Source organism: Triticum dicoccoides, chromosome 1B, assembly GCF_002162155.2.
Source record: "Triticum dicoccoides isolate Atlit2015 ecotype Zavitan chromosome 1B, WEW_v2.0, whole genome shotgun sequence".
Classification (NCBI taxonomy): Eukaryota; Viridiplantae; Streptophyta; class Magnoliopsida; order Poales; family Poaceae; genus Triticum; species Triticum dicoccoides.
The window spans coordinates 422,923,136-422,941,458 of NC_041381.1; the positions used below are offsets into that span (position 1 = coordinate 422,923,136).

Consider the following 18,323-nt stretch of genomic DNA (forward strand, 5'->3'; position numbering starts at 1 on the left):
CTTTTTTGGCCCGTAGATGGACCAAGTTGGGCCGTCCGTTTTCCCAGGATCATAAGTCGGCTTGAGTGCGGCGCCGCTTGTCGCTTTTGGCCTGTCATCTGGCCGTCTATCCGGCCAGGCGGCCTCTTTATTTTTTGACTGTGAGGGCTCTATGGATTCCTCGTCAAATTCTGGTAGCAACTTGCGCTTCGGGTAGCTCTTTGTTTGATGGCCATTGCCATATTTGTCTGCAGTCTTGAGTGCTTTGCTCCACTTCATTCTGAGTATGTCTTCCGCTGTTTTGAGCTTCCGTTTTTCCTTCTTCAAACTTCTTGCAGTGGCGACGAGTCTTTTGTGAAGGTTCTTATGCTCCGGTGTTGTGTCCGAACTGTTGATTGCTCCGTGAAGTGGTTGATTATCCGGTTCGTCTTGTTCGGATGGTTGCTTGGTTGTATGTTCGTCGTCCGCTGGTTTGCCCTGCTCTATCGCTGGGTCGTTAGGAATGCTGCTTTGATCGAGGCGGGACTTAGGGCGGCGTCTATGTCGCCGTTTTGGTTGTTTATCAGCGGGATTATCCTCTGCCGCGTCCCGTTGTTCCTCGTTATCGCTTCCCTTTGGGGTGTCCACCATATGTATGTCATGTGACGAGGTGGCCTTCCAGTGCCCTGTAGGCGCTGGTTCTTGATTATCTCCAGCATCGTCGTCCATACCGTTGATGTCTTCGGAGTCGTAGTTTAGCACGTCGATTAGATCGTCGACGGTGGCTACGAAGTGGGTGGTGGGTGGGCTCTGAATTTCTTCATTATCCGCGTCCCGACCATCCTGGCCGTAGTTCGGCCAGGGCTCTCCGGATAGTGAGAGATGCTTCAGCGAATTTAAGATATCGCCGAAGGGTGAGTGCTGAAAGGTGTCCGCAGCGGTGAATTCCATGATCGGCGCCCAATTGGATTCGACTGGCAGGGGCGCAGGAGGTTCAGAGTCCGGCAGGGGGTCCGGCACCTCGAAGTCATGGGCTTTATACGGGACAAGGTAAGTGTTCGGCTCCATCGCCGTGGAAGTTGCAGCTCCCGAGGCAGTGTCCAGCCATCCGTCCTCGATCCGTGCGATCGGCTCCGGACTATGGGTCGGAGCGGATTCGTGTGCGGCCTCCAAGGTGCTGTCCGGCGGCAGAGTTAGGTCGTGCCCATCGTGACAGCGCGGCACGCTCGGCTGTGGCTCAGATCCATCGAAGATCAAGTCCCCGCGGATATCGGCCGTGAAGTTTAGGCTTCGAAACCTGACCTGACGGCCAGGGGTGTAGCTTTCGATCTGCTCCAGATGGCCAAGTGAGTTGGCCCGCAGTGCGAAGCCGCCGAATACGAAGATCTGTCCGGGGAGAAAAGTCTCACCCAAGACTGCGTCGTTGTCGATTGAAGAGGCCATCAAGCCTATCGGTGACGACACAGAGGAACTCTCAATGAAAGCACCAATGTCGGTGTCAAAACTGGCGGATCTCGGGTAGGGGGTCCCGAACTGTGCGTCTAGGCGGATGGTAACAGGAGACAAGGGACACGATGTTTTACCCAGGTTCGGGCCCTCTTGATGGAGGTAAAACCCTACGTCCTGCTTGATTGATATTGATATTGTGGATGTTTACAAGAGTGGATCTACCACGAGATCAAGGAGGCTAAACCCTAGAAGCTAGCCTATGGTATGATTGTAATGGTTGTTGTTGTGTCCTACGGACTAGAGCCATCCGGTTTATATAGACACCGGAGAGGGCTAGGGTTACATAGAGTCGGTTACAATGGTAGGAGATCTACGTATCCGTATCGCCAAGCTTGCCTTCCACGCCAAGGAAAGTCCCATCCGGACACGGGACGAAGTCTTCAATCTTGTATCTTCATAGTCTTGGAGTCCGGTCGATGATGATAGTCCGGCCGATGATAGTTCGGCTGATGATGGTAGTCCGGCTATCCGGACACCCCCTAATCCAGGACTCACTCAGTGCCCCCTACCCCCGTATATAAAGGAGCCAAGGGGGAGGGGGCGGCCGGCCAAGGAGGGGCACGCCAAGGGGAGTCCTACTCCCACTGGGAGTAGGACTCCCTTCTTTCCTAGTTGGAGTAGGAGAAGGGGGGAAGGAGGAGGGAGAGAGGAAGGAAAGGGGGGGCGCCGCTGTTGGGGAATGTAGCAGAAATTCAAAATTTTCTACGCATCACCAAGATCAATCTATGGAGATTCTAGCAACAAGAGAGGGAGAGGATGAGCATCTTCATACCCTTGAAGATCGCTAAGCGGAAGCGTTACAAGAACGGATTGGTGGAGTCCTACACGTAGCGATTCAGATCGCAGTCGATTCCGATCTAAGCGCCGAACGGGCGATGCCTCCGTGTTCAACACACGTACAGCCCGGGGACGTCTCCTCCTTCTTGATCCAGCAAGGGGAGAGGAGAATTTTAGGGAGAACTCCGACAGCACGACGGCGTGGTGGTGGTGGAGCTCGTGGTTCTCCAGCAGGGCTTCGCCAAGCACTACGGAGGAGGAGGAGGTGTTGGAGGAGGGAGAGGGCTGCGCCAGGGGAGAGGTACGACTGCCCTCCCACCCCTCCACTATATATAGGGGCAAGGGGAGAGGGGGAGGTGCCCTAGGGTTTCCCCTATGGGGCGGCGGCCAAGCAGATTGGATCTCCCTAGGGAAAGTCCTAGGGAGACTTGCCCCCCAAGCCAAGCAGGTGGAGGATTGCCTCCCAAGCTAGGTGGAGGGGCCCCACCTCTTCAACTAACATGGGAAAGGGTGTGGGGGGGGGGGGGCGCACCACCCCTTAGTGGGCTGGTTTGCCCCTTCCCCTTTGGCCCATGAGGCCCTCCAACACTTGTCGGGGCTCCTGAAACACCTTTCGGTCATGCTGGCCATAGCCTGGTACCCCCGGAACACTTCCGGACTCCAATACCCTTTGTCCAATATATCGATCTTCACCGCCGGACCATTCTGTAACTCCTCATGACGTCCGAGATCTCATCCGGGACTCCGAACAACCTTCGGTAACCACATACTATTTCCCATAACAACTCTAGCGTCACCGAACCTTAAGTGTGTAGACCCTACGGGTTCGGGAAGCATGCAGACATGACCGAGACATCTCTCCGGCCAATAACCAACAGTGGGATCTGGATACCCATGTTGGCTCCCACATGTTCCACGATGATCTCATTGGATGAACCACGATGTCGGGGATTCAAGCAATCCCGTATGCAATTCCCTTTGTCAATCGGTACGTTACTTGCCCGAGATTCGATCGTCGGTATCCCAATACCTCGTTCAATCTCGTTACCGGCAAGTCACTTTACTCGTTCCATAATGCATGATCCCGTGACTAACTACTTAGTCACATTGAGCTCATTATGATGATGCATTACCGAGTGGGCCCAGAGATACCTCTCCGTCATACGGAGTGACAAATCCCAGTCTCGATTCGTGCCAACCCAACAGACACTTTCGAAGATACCTGTAGTGCACCTTTATAGGCACCCAGTTACGTTGTGACATTTGGTACACCCAAAGCATTCCTACGGTATCCGGGAGTTGCACAATCTCATGGTCTAATGAAATGATACTTGACATTAGAAAAGCTTTAGCAAACGAACTACACGATCTTGTGCTATGCTTAGGATTGGGTCTTTTCCATCACATCATTCTCCTAATGATGTGATCCCGTTATCAATGACATCCTATGTCCATGGTCAGGAAACCATAACCATCTATTGATCAACGAGCTAGTCAACTAGAGGCTCACTAGGGACATGTTGTGGTCTATGTATTCACACATGTATTACGGTTTCCAGTTAATACAATTATAGCATGAACAATAGACAATTATCATGAACAAGGAAATATAATAATAACAATTTTATTATTGCCTCTAGGGCATATTTCCAACAGCCACCCCCTCTCCTTGTCCTATTCGGACTAAGGGGGAGGGGGGCGCGGCCCAGCCCTTGCCTCCTCTCTTCCTCTCCACTAGGGCCCATGTAGGCCCATTAAGCCCCCGGGAGGTTCTGGTAACCTCCCGGTACTCTGGTAAAATCCCGATTTCACCCGGAACACTTCAGATATCCAAATATAGGCTTCCAATATATCAATCTTCATGTCTCGACCATTTCGAGACTTCTCGTCATGTCCGTAATCACATCCGGGACTCTGAACAAACTTTGGTACATCAAAACTCATAAACTCATAATATAACTGTCATCGAAACCTTAAGCGTGCGGACCCTACGGGTTCGAGAACTATGTAGACATGACCGAGAACCGTTTCTGATCAATAACCAATAGTGGAACCTGGATGCTCATATTGGCTCCTACATATTCTACGGAGATCTTTATCGGTCAAACCGCATAACAACATACGTTGTTCCCTTTGTCATCGGTATGTTACTTGCCCGAGATTCGATAGTCAATATCTCAATACCTAGTTCAATCTCATTACCGGCAAGTCTCTTTACTCGTTACGTAATGCATCATTCCGTAACTAACTCATTAGCTACATTGCTTGCAAGGCTTATAATGATGTGCATTACCGAGAGGGCCAGAGATACCTCTCCGACAATCGGAGTGACAAAACCTAATCTCGAAATATGCCAACTCAACATGTACCTTTGGAGACACCTATAGAGCTCCTTTATAATCACCCAGTTACGTTGTGACGTTTGGTAGCACACAAAGTGTTCCTCCGGTAAACGGGAGTTGCATAATCTCATAGTTGTAGGAACATGTATAAGTCATGAAGAAAGCAATAGCAACATACTAAACGATCAAGTGCTAAGCTAACGGAATGGGTCATGTCAATCACATCATTCTCCTAATGATGTGATCCCGTTAATCAAATGACAACACATGTCTATGGTCAGGAAACATAACCATCTTTGATTAATGAGCTAGTCAAGTAGAGGCATACTAGTGACATTAAGTTTGTCTATGTATTCACACATGTATCATGTTTCCGGTTAATACAATTATAGCATGAATAATAAACATTTATCATGACATGAGGAAATAAATAATAACTTTATTATTGCCTCTGGGGCATATTTCCTTCACCCGATTCTTCTGGCAGAGTTATGAACTGAAGAGAAAATACTGACTTGCCAAATGGGATATCATTTGTCGACCAAAGGACCAGGGGGGCCTTGGTATTGAGAATCTTGAAGTCAAGAACATATGTCTTCTCAGTAAGTGGTTGTATAAGTTATCAGTTGAGGCTGAGGCAACTTGGGTGCAGACTCTCCGTAGCAAGTATCTGCAGTCCAAGACTTTGTCCCAGGCGACAGTGAGACCGACTGACTCGCCGTTTTGGAAGGGGCTTATGAGAGTCAAAGTTGCCTTCTTTAATAGAACAAAGTTTATTGTCGGTAATGGCAACACCACTCGCTTCTGGGAGGATACTTGGCTTGGTGAAACGCTGTTGGCGCTTTAGTATCCGTCCCTGTATCGTATTGTTCAGCGACGTGATGCTCTTGTTGCAATGATTATGCAGTCCATTCCCCTTAATATTCAATTTAGGAGGGTGCTTGTTGGCGACCGGTGGGAAGCATGGCTTCATCTGGTGAGTAGACTGATGGAGGTTCAGCTAGCTCATCAGCCCGATCAGTTGTCTTGGAAGCTTACTAGGTCTGGAGAGTTCACAGTCAAGTCGATGTATATTGAAGTCATTAACTCTAGTGTTATTCCTAGTTCCAAACATGTTTGGAAAGTCCAGGTTACTTTGAAAATTAAAGTGTTTATGTGGTTTGTACATAAACAAGTCATTTTGACAAAGGATAATTTGGTTAAGCGCAACTGGACAGGATCTACTAGGTGTAGTTTTTTTGATCGGGACGAAACTATCAAACACCTCTTCTTTGATTGCCCGTTGGCGAGAGTTTTGTGGCGCACGATGCAAATTGCCTTTAACATTACTCCTCCGAATTTGGTCAGTTCATTATTTGGAACGCGGCTTGTTGGGATAGAGTCCGAAACAGCTAGACACATTCGCGTAGGAGTATGTGTGTTGTTATGGGCAATTTGGAACTGCAGAAATGATTTGGCTTTTAATAGAACAACAACTATTCATTTTTTGCAGGTTTTATTCCGAGCTACTACGCTGATCCGTATGTGCTCCTTACTCACTCCGATGGAGGCCAGGGAGCGTTTGATTACTGAATCTGTCCGGTGGGAGATGGTAGCGCGGGATATCTTCAACCGGTTTGGATGGCGCTCATGTAGTAGGATAGGCGATTAGTGTACCTATCTTTGTTATGCCAGCCGGTTGTGGCTTTTGGGCATTTTGTTTTTGGCGTTGTGGCTCTTTGTGAGCTAGCTGTTTTTTGTTTTCAGACTATCAGATCTTGTTGAACCTCTTTATTTATCTATAAATGTGGCCGTATGCATCGTTCTGATGCAGAGGCCGGGGAGTCCTCCCTTTTCGAAAAAAACATGCCCATTGATTATGAGGTGTCTCTGGCGAGTTGTCAATCTCAAATCTACCCGCTCAGTCTCTTCAAGATACTCAGTGGTGGCGACAAGCCTAGGGCAACTAGGCTATAACCCTAGGCCTAGTGTCAAGATCCCTTGTAATTCCTTTTTACAAAGTATTGAAAATGTTGGAAATTTATGTTCAAGCTAGCTCAGCCCTAGGCGTAACTCGCTGCTAGCTTCACCACCGGAGATAAGGATGTGTGCACGTACATTTACATGTGTGCGTGCGTGCGTGTGTGTATGTGTGTGTGCGCGCGCGCGTCAAGATGGTGCTTCTCAAAAAAGCAACATGTTAACACACGGTAGACAGTTTGAAGTTTACATGCTTCCAGCTAAGGGGACTATGCTTTTCTTTTTGGGAAATGCTTCTCCTCACCCGACTAATAACTGGCTTCGGTTGCATGATGCATGTTTATGTTGGCCCACCCAACGCTATCACATACAACCTTATCCCAGCAAATGCGGCTACCCACACATTTTCCCTTCATCGAGTCTTCTTCTTCCTTGGAAACCCCCCTTCAATTTCTTCTCATCCCAGCCCGGCGCCGCAAGTTGGATGTCAGTAGACACCACCACGGGACACCACCACGGCTGATGCCCTCATTGACCAAGCAGGCGAGCATGAAACATCGACCAACACTATCATTGAGGCGTGTCGGTGTTGCACCAAAAATTTCTGCCATGGGGCACAGGCTGTGCCGCCGCGCCCTCCAATGGCAGAGTCTGCACGGTGGTGTGGCGACCACAACGGTGGTGGGGTTGTGACTGCAATGATTCTGACTGGAATAGTGTTGGGATTTGGTGTTTGCAACTGGGGTTCTGTTTCTAAAACATTTGTGTTGTTGCAATGGTATGTAAACAGGGCTATGTGTTTTGAAACATGTGTGATGTTACAATGACGGCCACGGTGCGCTTTGCAACATGGGTCTTGTTTCAAAGGGAAAAAAAAGGGGGTTCCTGTTGCATAGAATCAAGCGCAACAGTAGCCTTCTTGCAAAGGCTAGCGCTTAGATGAGAGAGACCAGACGGCTATTCGAGGATGCATCCAAGGGCTGCCGAGGCGGTAGATCTTCTTAGATTATCACCCGACAGTGCTGCCATTTCTTTTTTCAAGATTAAGTTCCTTTTTGCATATTAATAATTGGTGGGATAGCAATACGTACGTGACAAAGAAAACAAAAACAAAAAAGTGTTACACGTCTATACACGGACGCAGGCATGCAGCACGGCCAGCCTCAGTGACCGACGATCATGGCCTCCTCGTCAGCGAGCTCGATGCCGGCATCGGCCATGCGTTTCTCCTTGTACACGTAGCCCCTTGCGGCGATCGTGAAGAAGACAATATTGATTGCGCTCATGACGGCGAGCAGCCAGTAGAAGTAGTCGAGCCTCCCCTGGTCGATGTTGTTGGCGAGCCAGCCGTCGTTGCTCCCATGGCCGGTGACCTTGTGCACGATGGTAACTATGAGCGTGCTGAAGAAAAAACCAAGCGCGCATGTGCTAAGGAACAGCCCCGTGCTCATGGTCTTCATCCCTTTGGGGCACTCGCGCAGGAAGAAGTCGAGCTGCCCCATGTACGTGAACGCCTCGCCGGCTCCGACGAGCAGGAACTGGGGCATGAGCAGGAACACGGTGAGCGTGACGCCGTTGGCGGACTCGGTGAGGCGGTACCGCTCGATGAGCGCGGCGGCGGCCATCCCGGCAATGGACAGGAAGAGGCCGACGAAGACGCGCTGGAGCGGGGAGAGGCCGTGCGGGTTGCCGGTGACGCGGCGGGCCACGGGGGCCACGAGGCGGTCGTAGAGGGGCACGGTGAGGAGGATGGAGCTGATGAGGAAGACGGTGAGGGAGCCGGCCGGGATGAGGAACCCCGAGCCGCCGATGGCGCGGTTCATGACGGACGCCTGCTCGACGGCGAAGGTGGTCATCTGCGCGTGGATGGTCCAGAACATGATAGTGGTGGCCCAGATGGGCAGCATGCGCACCACCTGCTTCACCTCCTCCACGTCCGTCCGCGTGCACAGCGTCCAGCTGCTCGCCGCCGCGGGCGACTCCCGGTCGACGACGGCTGCGTGGTCAAGGAATCTGCATTTGTACATCACAAGTCATTGGCCACTGTACAGCAGTAGCGATTTAACAATGCCAGTTACTTGAAGTACTAATTGAGTGAGTCCATGGCGTTTTTAATTGAATCATTGGGCTGACGCGATGCGTCAAAACTGAGTCTACTTCTCGTACGTCGATCTCCGTCACAATTACTCCAGTACGTAGTACGTACGCGACTCGTGAACGCAAGCACATGAGACATATGATATGATACTGCCCTTGGGACGATGCCAGGAGCCACTACTGGAACGTGTGCAAGCGTGTGGTCGAGCACTGCACCAAGTCACCAGCTATCTCGCATAAAAGTCGATGCTGATGCACGGAATCTTGCCAGTCTTGGAGGAGGTGTTCTCAGTGGAGTGACCTTTGGCCGTGGCAGCGAGCCCGTGAGCCTGAGCAAAGCTGCATATTGTCATGTGGCTGGGCAGTGCCACCCGTGGGTGTTGGGCAGGCAACTGGCCGGCCATGAAAATTTAGCGACCGTTTGGTTTCAATAAATCACCTGACTTCACTGATTTTAAGTCACCTGACTTATAAGTCACCTTTTCACATCTTCCCATACCAATCAACATCATGCAGGTGATGGAACCCACGTAAAAGAAGGTGACTTATAAGTTTTGAGTTGGGATGGAGCAACTTATGACTTATAAGTTGGGGTGACTTATAAGTTGGGTCTGTTTGGCAAAATAAGTCACTTTTTGCACTTTTAGACTTATAAGTTAGTGACTTAATTGAAACCAAACAGACCCTTACAAGGAACTAGCTCGCGACCACTCCACTTGGCTTTGGATCAGTCGATCTCGGCCGAACCCAAAAAACGCGATGCATTGCACGTTTCTCTCTCCAGGAAGCTGCGAGATGCCTCTCACATAAAAGCAATGGCTGTTGGCTGTGGCTGCTTCTTGCGTCGAAACTTTCCCTAAATTGACCCATCAAAGTTCCTGTGTAATGTTCCGACTCAAAAAAAAAGTTTCTCTTTCATGGTTAGAATTGTACCAAATCAGCGACAATTAATATGAACCGGGGTGAGCATAAACTTTTTGCTGATATATTCAGTAGTACCCACTTCGATCCAAAATGAGTGTCGTGGTTTTAGTTTAACTTTGTAATAAAACCACGACACTTATTTTAAATCCAAGAGAGTAATTTCTTTTCCGGGTGGTTTTTTTCTATCTAGCTTGTTAGCGGTTCGTGGCCGGTCGGCCTTATCTGATACGGCGAGCGGGGAACGTATCCGGCTGACAGCTACATGCTTGGACGTTGGAACTGAATATCTCATTTAAATCCCATCAGTTAATCCCGGCTAGCTAGATTTCCGCACTACGTGATAGATGTGGCACGATCCATGGGGCCATGGCCGTGCACTGTCGCTCTACACTACACATCGTGTCCATGTCACGTATTAGTCACTGTGGGCCGGTGCCAACTCAATCGATCGCGCGCGTGCCCAATTATTAATAATTGGCAGGCCGGGCTTCTCGGTGACGATGAATATACAGTAGATCGCCCAACGCTAGCTTTGCTTGACACTTGATATTACAATCTTCTATTGCATAATAAAGTGGCGAGATTCCTCAAAAAACTTGATATTACAATCACTGGGTACTGGACCATCCCCTAGTGTCTATTCTAGCTTAGCTATTTCTGAACTAAGATTATGGAAGTACTGTACTGTTCTGACTTGTATAAGCTAGATACGTGAAGCATTGCTACAACCCTTTTTTAGCCAAGACAAATGGGCGTGCATGTGTTGTGAGTTGTGACCGGCTAGAGAGGGAGGCAGAGAGTTGTTTTGGTAAATGAAGAGACATTTATTTTATTTGTGGACGATGGATGGGGATGTGAATGTTGCACTGGACCAATGATGAGCTCCCTGGCTGGACACTCAAATCTCAGTTTAATCCCATTTAAAGTAATAGTGTATCAGACAACCTGGCCTGATACAACTTTGTCAGATGATTCTTCTCCTAGAGCTCGTCTACCAGGTTAATTACTACATTTAGTTGTTAAAGCAGCAGACTAGGCAATTTAGGTACGAGGAGCGATGCTCTTGAACGAATGCTTACCGGCACTCCTTGCTGTGGGGGAGCTTCAGCTTGCCCTTGAGGTCCTCGCCGGCGGCGGCCTTGTCGTCCACGTCGTAGAGCATGCTCGGGTCGGACGGCAGCGGCAGGGAGCGCTTCCTCCATGCTGCGGCCGTCACGGTGGCGACCTGCGTCAGCGGGCTGCCCACAAGCTTCTTGAACCGGTACTTCCTGGTGCCGGACAGGAACACGCCGAGCCCGCAGAGGATGCCGACGGCGACGACGCCGTAGCCCCAGCGGCGGCCACGTTGTCCTGCACGTACACCAGCACGGTGACGGCGAGCAGCGCGCCGATGCTGACGAAGAAGTAGAACCAGTTGAAGAAGCGCATCATCATCTTGCGCTCGCCGTCGTCGGACTCGTCGAACTGGTCCGACCCAAAGCCGGACACGCTCGACTTGAGCCCGCCTGTCCCCAGCGCCGTCATGTACAGCCCCAGGTACAGCACACCGAGCTGCGTCCCGTTCGCCGGCACGCAGTCGGGGCTCTGCCCCGTCGCGTCCCCGCACGCCGCCGGCCGCAGCCCCGGCGCCACCGTCGAGATCGTCAGTATCATCACACCCTGCATCGATTAAACTATGCAAGTCAGTACAGGGATGCTAGGCGTGCAACTGTGGCTTATGGGCAAGTCATGTACGGTGGCTTGGACGGCGGAGAAGACAGCGATGGTGAGGTAGCGGCCGAGGTAGGTGTCGGCGATGAAGCCGCCGAGGAGGCAGAGCATGAAGGAGGTGCCGATGAAGTTTGTGACGGTGTTGGCGGCGGCGGCGCTGCCGAGGTGCATGGTGCCGGTCATGTACGGCACCAGGTTGACCGCGATGCCCAGCGTCGTCATCCGCTCGAACAGCTCCGCGCCTTCACCAAAATCAAGATCTCAGCTCTCCATTCGTCCGACACCATCGATCGAACCAGCATTCCACGAAGCGACCATGCAGCAAAACGACAGGGGCGCCGGTAAAAAAAATACCTAGGATCATGGCGGCGCATCCCCACCCGCCGGTGGAGGCGCGGGCGGCGGGGCGGCCCTTGTAGTCCCAAGCGTCCGCCAGGGCGGCGCCCTGCTTTCCGGCCTCCGCCACGGTCTCCGGCAGCACTTCCGTGCCCATCTCTGCTTCAAGATCAAGCCTCTCACGTGCTCGTGATGACAGGATCGAGCGAGCAGCCGGGGGATAGGTAGCGCGGTGACGAGGAAGCTCGGGCTCGAGGGGGAGGTGATGATGCTGGTGGAGTGATCCTGCGGGGTTGAGGGGCTTCTTTTATAGCGGGAAGCCGGTGGATCTCTACCTCGGGATTCGGGCTGCATCTCACCTTTGCTTTCGTTGCTGAGCTAGGTGTGATTAGTTTGTGGTTAATTAGTCGTCGTCTCCTTCTGCCAAAAAATAGTCACTGTATCTCCTGTCTCCCGGGCTCCTTTTTCCCATGACTCTGGCACTCATTAATTAATTGCTCAATTATTGGCTAGCTAGCTTGTTCTATTTTCCCAGAAGCTCAAACAAAAAGGCTATTGGTTGAGCAGGCGGCCGGGAAGCTAGACTACCGGGTTGAGATGACACGAAGTATTAATTCCCTGTTTCTTTTTCGTTTGCATATAAAATTGTTTAAAGTCAAATTTTATAATGTTTGACCAACTTTATAGAAAAAATATATCAACATTCACGAAATTAATTTTTATATTGTATAGTTGTAATATTGTAAATGTTGATTTTTTTTAAAATATAAAACTGGTTAAAGATTGTGTTGTTTGACTTCAAACAAATTTTATAAGAAACAGAGGGAGTATTTTCCAAAAGCATGGTTAATAGTAGAGCTAACCGCGGGCTCTATATAGTATTTTCTTCGATTGAGTTTATAAGTTAGGCACGTATTTTTAAATTTTGATTTAGCTAATAAAACATATATAATATGCCATAAAAATTATATGGTAGAAACTTCATTTGATGACAAATCTATAGTCAAACGCCAACTTTATCCGGTAGTCATGTCATCTATAGGCAACTCATATTATAGTTAGCTATTGGCACTTACTACTTTACCATACATGATCCATATCTTTCGCTCGCAATATTTTTGTAGCTCGTGCTGCAGTGGGCTACAAATTTACTCAGAGGTAACATACATCATCATGATATGTCATATCTAATAAGTTGTGGGAAGAAAGGTTTTCCTCTTGCTCCTTCCACTTGCGAGTCCTACACTAGAGTTTCCCCGCCTCCCGTCGGCACCGTCTCCAATTTGCCTTGTATTTTATGGCCTTAGGCCCATGGTGACGTGGTGGATCCTGACCCGTACCGGTGGGAGGGCTCTTGTTTCATTTTTAAGTGTTTTTTAGTTTGTTTAGAGTTTGTGTCCTTCTCAGGAAGACGGGGTGGTGGCTCCCTGAAGATAAAATAAGGTTTCTCCTGTCTAGCCCCCTTCTCGGCAGTGCTTCTAGCGTTGTCGGAGGGCGTGTGGAGGTATGTCTCCGGAGAATCTCATGGGACTCGGTCGGCGTTTGTTTTCCGTGGATCTGCCTGGATTTGGTCTTCATTCGTCGGCGTCCGTGTGTCTACATGTTGAATTCTTCTGATCTGCACTTAGCTTCATGTTCGGGTATGCTGGTCATTTGGGGCATTAACTCGACAACATCCCGATTGTGTACTATACCAAGGTTTGTCTGGCTCCAGCGAGGGAGGGTCGATGATGGCGGCACTCTTTCGACTCGCTCATGTGCTTGTAGTCGTCTCTATAGGTAGTCTACGGACATGGATGTAATTCAATTATTTCTTGTGTTCTTTATACTACTATGATGTTTGATGAATAGATAAAAAGTTTGTCCCACAAAATAAATAAATAAGTTGTGTGAAAATAATTGCATGATGAATATGGTAGTTATGATATATTTGTGCAAAACAAGCCTAACATGGTGAAAACTATTACTTGAAATTAACTATGATGGAGTGGAAAATATATACAAATAGTTCATCATGTATGGTCTTACCTTGTTTGTACCACACAACATTATATTTATATTTCTTTTTTTCTTTTACCCAGGCTCTAATCTGCGTGGTGCGGTAATCATAATTTCATTGATTCAATTTCGCAAATAATTTTAAGTAAGAGGTGTGCAAACACATGGATACACAATATTCTTGATTTTGATAAGACTTTTTTTTGAGTATAGGCAAGGGAAGAAAAGGAAATTTATATTTAGTTGAGATTTTGGTAAAATAAGGTTTGATTTGATTTAATTAATGCAGAACATGTGGGCTAATGTACATGACAAAAAAAGTAAACGGAGGAGAGTGATACGTCTCCAACGTATCTATAATTTTTGATTGTTCCATACTATTATAGTATCAATCTTGAATTGTTTATATACATTTACAAGTAACTTTATATCAATTTTTGGGACTAACCTATTAACTTAGTACCCAGTGTCAGTTGCTATTTTTTTACTTGTTTTTGACTTTGCAGAGTATCAGTACCAAACGAAGTCCAAATTCCACAAAACTTTTTGAAGATTTTTTCTGATAATAAGAGACCCTGGAAGCTTCGGGAATGAACGAGTGGCCCATTAAGCACCAAGGCGCACCTGAGGCAACCTAGTGAGGCCCACAAGCCTCCGTCTGACCAAAGTCTGCCTCTATAAATACTCAAAAAACGGAAACCTATCAAGGAGTCCACGCAGTACTTTTTCCGCCGCCGCAAGGATCTGTTCTTGAGAGATCCCATCTAGAGGTCCTTTCTGGCACTCTGCCGGAGGGGGAAATGATCATGGAGGGGTTCTTCATCATCCTTGCTGCCCCTGATGATGTGTAAGTAGTTTACCACGGACCTATGGGTCCATAGTTAGCAGCTAGATGACCTTTTCTCTCTTTTTGATTCTCAATACAATGTTCTCCTTCTTGTTCTTGGAGATCTATTTGATGTAATGAATTTTTGCGGTGTGTTCTTTGGGATACAATGAATTGTGAGTTTATGATCAGATCTATCCATGAGTATTATTTGGGTTTTCTTTGAACTCTTTTATGCATGATTAATATAGCTTCGTATTTCTTCTCTGATTTATTGGTTTGATTTGGCTAACTAGTTTGATTTATCTTGTCATGGGAAGAGGTACTTTGTAATGGCTTCGATCTTGCGGTGCTCAATCCCAGTGACAGAAAGGGACATGCCACGTATGTATTGTTGCTATTAAGGGTAACAAGATGGGGGTTTATTTATACGTGAGTTCATCTTGTCTACATCATGTCATCTTGCTTAAAGCATGCATTGCTCCATTTTTTCATGAACTTAATACACTAGATGCATTGCTAGATATCGGTCAATGTGTGGAGTAATAGTAGTAGACGCATAATCGTTTTGGTCTACTAATCTTGGATATGATGTCTATTTATGATCATTGCCTTGGATATTGTCATAATTATTTTCTTTTCTATCAAATACTCAACAGTAATTTACCCACCGTATGTTATTTTCTCGAGAGAAGCCTCTAGTGAAAACTATGGCCTCCGGGTCTATCTTTTATCATATCTTAAAACTAAAATACCTTGCTACTTTTCTTTTATTTAGTTTATTTTGTATTTTGTCAGATCTATCTATCAAAACTATACAATTTAATCTTGCTCGTTACCGTTGATAGATTGACAATCCCTCTACATGTTGGGTTACAAGTATTTGTTGTTTATGTGCAGGTGTTATTTACATAGTGTTGCTTGGTTCTCCTACTGGATTGATAATCTTGGTTTCATAACCGAGGGAAATACTTATCTCTACTGTACGGCATCATCCTCTCCTCTTCGAGGAAATCCCAACGCAGCTCGCAAGTAGAAGAAAGGCAGGGTGGAGGTGAACATACAACGACCAACTCCTCTTTAATAGTAGAGATTTATTTATACCGAATGTATGTCTTTTTTCACATTGTTTACGTGTTTTCTACATTCGGAGATTTTGTGCACCTATGAACACATATCTAAATATTCAACGATCTTGATTTGTGCTGATGCATTTATGAAGAATTAGCAGCTATGATGTATGTTGGTTGGAACCTATTGGTCGTGTTATGATTATTATGAAGATCTAATGGTCATCATATGCTTAGGTATAGTTATGAAGAGCTAATGATCCTTATTTGGGTAGGTATGATACGTCTCAAATGTATCTATAATTTTTGATTGTTCCATGCTATTATATTATCCATCTTGGATGTTTTACATGCATTAATATGCTATTTTATATCTTTTTGGGGACTAACCTATTAACCTAGTGCCCAGTGTTAGTTGCTGTTTTTTTCCTTGTTTTTGTATTTTACAGAAAATCAATATTAAACGGAGTCCAAACAGAACGAAAATTTTTGAGGGTTTTTCTTGGACCAGAAGACAACCATGAAGCTTTGGGAAGAGGCCAGAGGAGCCACGGGAGGGCCACAAGCCCTAGAGGCGCGCCCAGGAGGGCGCCCCCAGGCTTGTGGGCCCCTCGGGACCCCCCCCCCTAACTCTAACTCCAGCTCTATAAATACTCAAATATTCCCCTTACACCAGGGGCACATCAAAAATACTTTTCCACCGCCGCAAGCTTCTGGTCTTATGAGATCCCATCTTGGCACCTTTTTCGGAACTCTGTCGAAGGGGGATCCGATCCCAAAGGGCCTCTACACCAACCTTGTCACCCTTCCGATGATGTGTGAGTATAGTTTACCACAGACCTGCAGGTCCATAGCTAGTAGCTAGATGGCTTCTTCTCTCTCTTTGATCTTCAATACAATGTTATCCTTGATGTTCTTGGAGATCTATTCGATGTAATCTTCTTTTCCGGTGTGTTTGTTGAGATCCGATGAATTGTGGATTTATGATCAGATTATCTATGAATATTATTTGAGTCTTCTCTGAACTCTTTTATGCATGATTAATATAACTTTGTATTTCTCTCCGATCTATTGATTTGATTTGGCCAACTAGATTGATTTTTCTTGCAATGGGAGAGGTGCTTTGTGATGGGTTCAATCTTGCGGTGTCCTCACCCAGTGATAGTAGGGGTAGCGACACACGTATTTGTATTGTTGCCATTAAGGATAAAAAGATGGGGTTTTTACCACATTGCTTGGATCTATCTCTCTACATCATGTCATCTTGCTTAAGGCGTTACTCCATTCTTGTTAACTTAATACACTAGATGCATGCTGGATAGCAGTCGATATGTGGAGTAATAGTAGTAGATGCAGGCAGGAGTCAGTCTACTTGTCACAGACGTGATGCCTATATTCCCAATCATTACCTTAGATATCGTCATAACTATGCGCTTTTGTATCAATTGCTCAATAGTAATTTGTTTATCCACCGTATGCTTTCTTTAAGAGAGAAGCTTCTAGTGAAACCTATGCCCCCATGGGTCTACTTTTACCATATTATTTTCAGATCTATAAAATTAAAAACACAAAAATACCTTGCTAAGTTTTATTTACTTTTAGTTTTATATCTATCTCTATCTGATCTCACTTTTGCTCGTGACCATGAAGGCATTGACAACCCCTTTTTCGTGTTGTGTACAAGAGTTTGTTTGCTTGTGCAGGTGCATCTATTGGGGACTTGTGTGTTCCTCCTACTAGATTGATACCTTGGTTCTTAACTGAGGGAAATACTTATCTCTACTTTGCTGCCTCACCCTTTCCTCTTCAAGGGAAAAACCATCGCAAGCTCAAGAAGTAGCAAGGTACAATCATGAAGATAAAATACCATTGTATGATTATCTTCAATTATAAAAATCTAATGGGTGCAATTTATTAAATATAAAAATGCACTCCTAAATCAGTGGCAGATGTTTTGCTTTTTGTGAGAATTTTCACCAATCTCTCTCATTTTTCTAATGTATCGTGATTTTATTATTAAGAAACATCAAAGTACGCATACAAAAATATGCAAGTCTATTTAGAAGACTGGCATTTTGGGTATAGTGTTAGTAAGTGCATCTAGCCCCCCTTAGTGGATTTTGGATGATTAGTGACAAAACAATTAGTGGACTCATGTGTTTGTTAGTATGCATAGATGAAAATCCCGAAGGATTTGATTTAACTAGCGGGTTATGACCCCTAAAAAATGTTGTCAGAACATTGAAGTCTTCTAAATGCCCATTGAGGAATTAAAAGTTGTTGTGTTGACTTTTATTTACTACTTTCTTTGTTGAAGGAAATATGCCCTAGAGGCAATAATAAAGTTATTATTTATTTCCTCATCTCATGATAAATGTTTATTATTCATGCTAGAATTGTATTAACCGGAAACATGATACACGTGTGAATACATAGACAAACATAAAGTCACTAGTATGCCTCTACTTGACTAGCTCATTAATCAAAGATGGTTATGTTTCCTAACCATAGACATGTGTTGTCATTTGATTAATGGGATCACATCATTAGGAGAATGATGTGATTGACATGACCCATTCCGTTAGCCTAGCACTTGATCGTTTAGTATGTTGCTATTGCTTTCTTCATGACTTATACAAAGTTCCTGCAACTATGAGATTGTGCAACTCCCGTTTACCGGAAGAACACTTTGTGTGCTACCAAACGTCACAACGTAACTGGGTGATTATAAAGGTGCTCTACAGGTGTTTCCGAAGGTACATGTTGGGTTGGCATAATTCGAGATTAGGTTTTGTCACTCCGATTGTCGGAGAGGTA

At 46.4% G+C, this 18,323-nt stretch overlaps 1 pseudogene; it reads right to left on the bottom strand.

Annotated features, from left to right (window-relative positions):
- Positions 1-7,573: 7,573 nt before the first annotated feature.
- LOC119338871 lies at positions 7,574-11,900 on the bottom strand (annotated as a pseudogene).
- Positions 11,901-18,323: the final 6,423 nt, after the last annotated feature.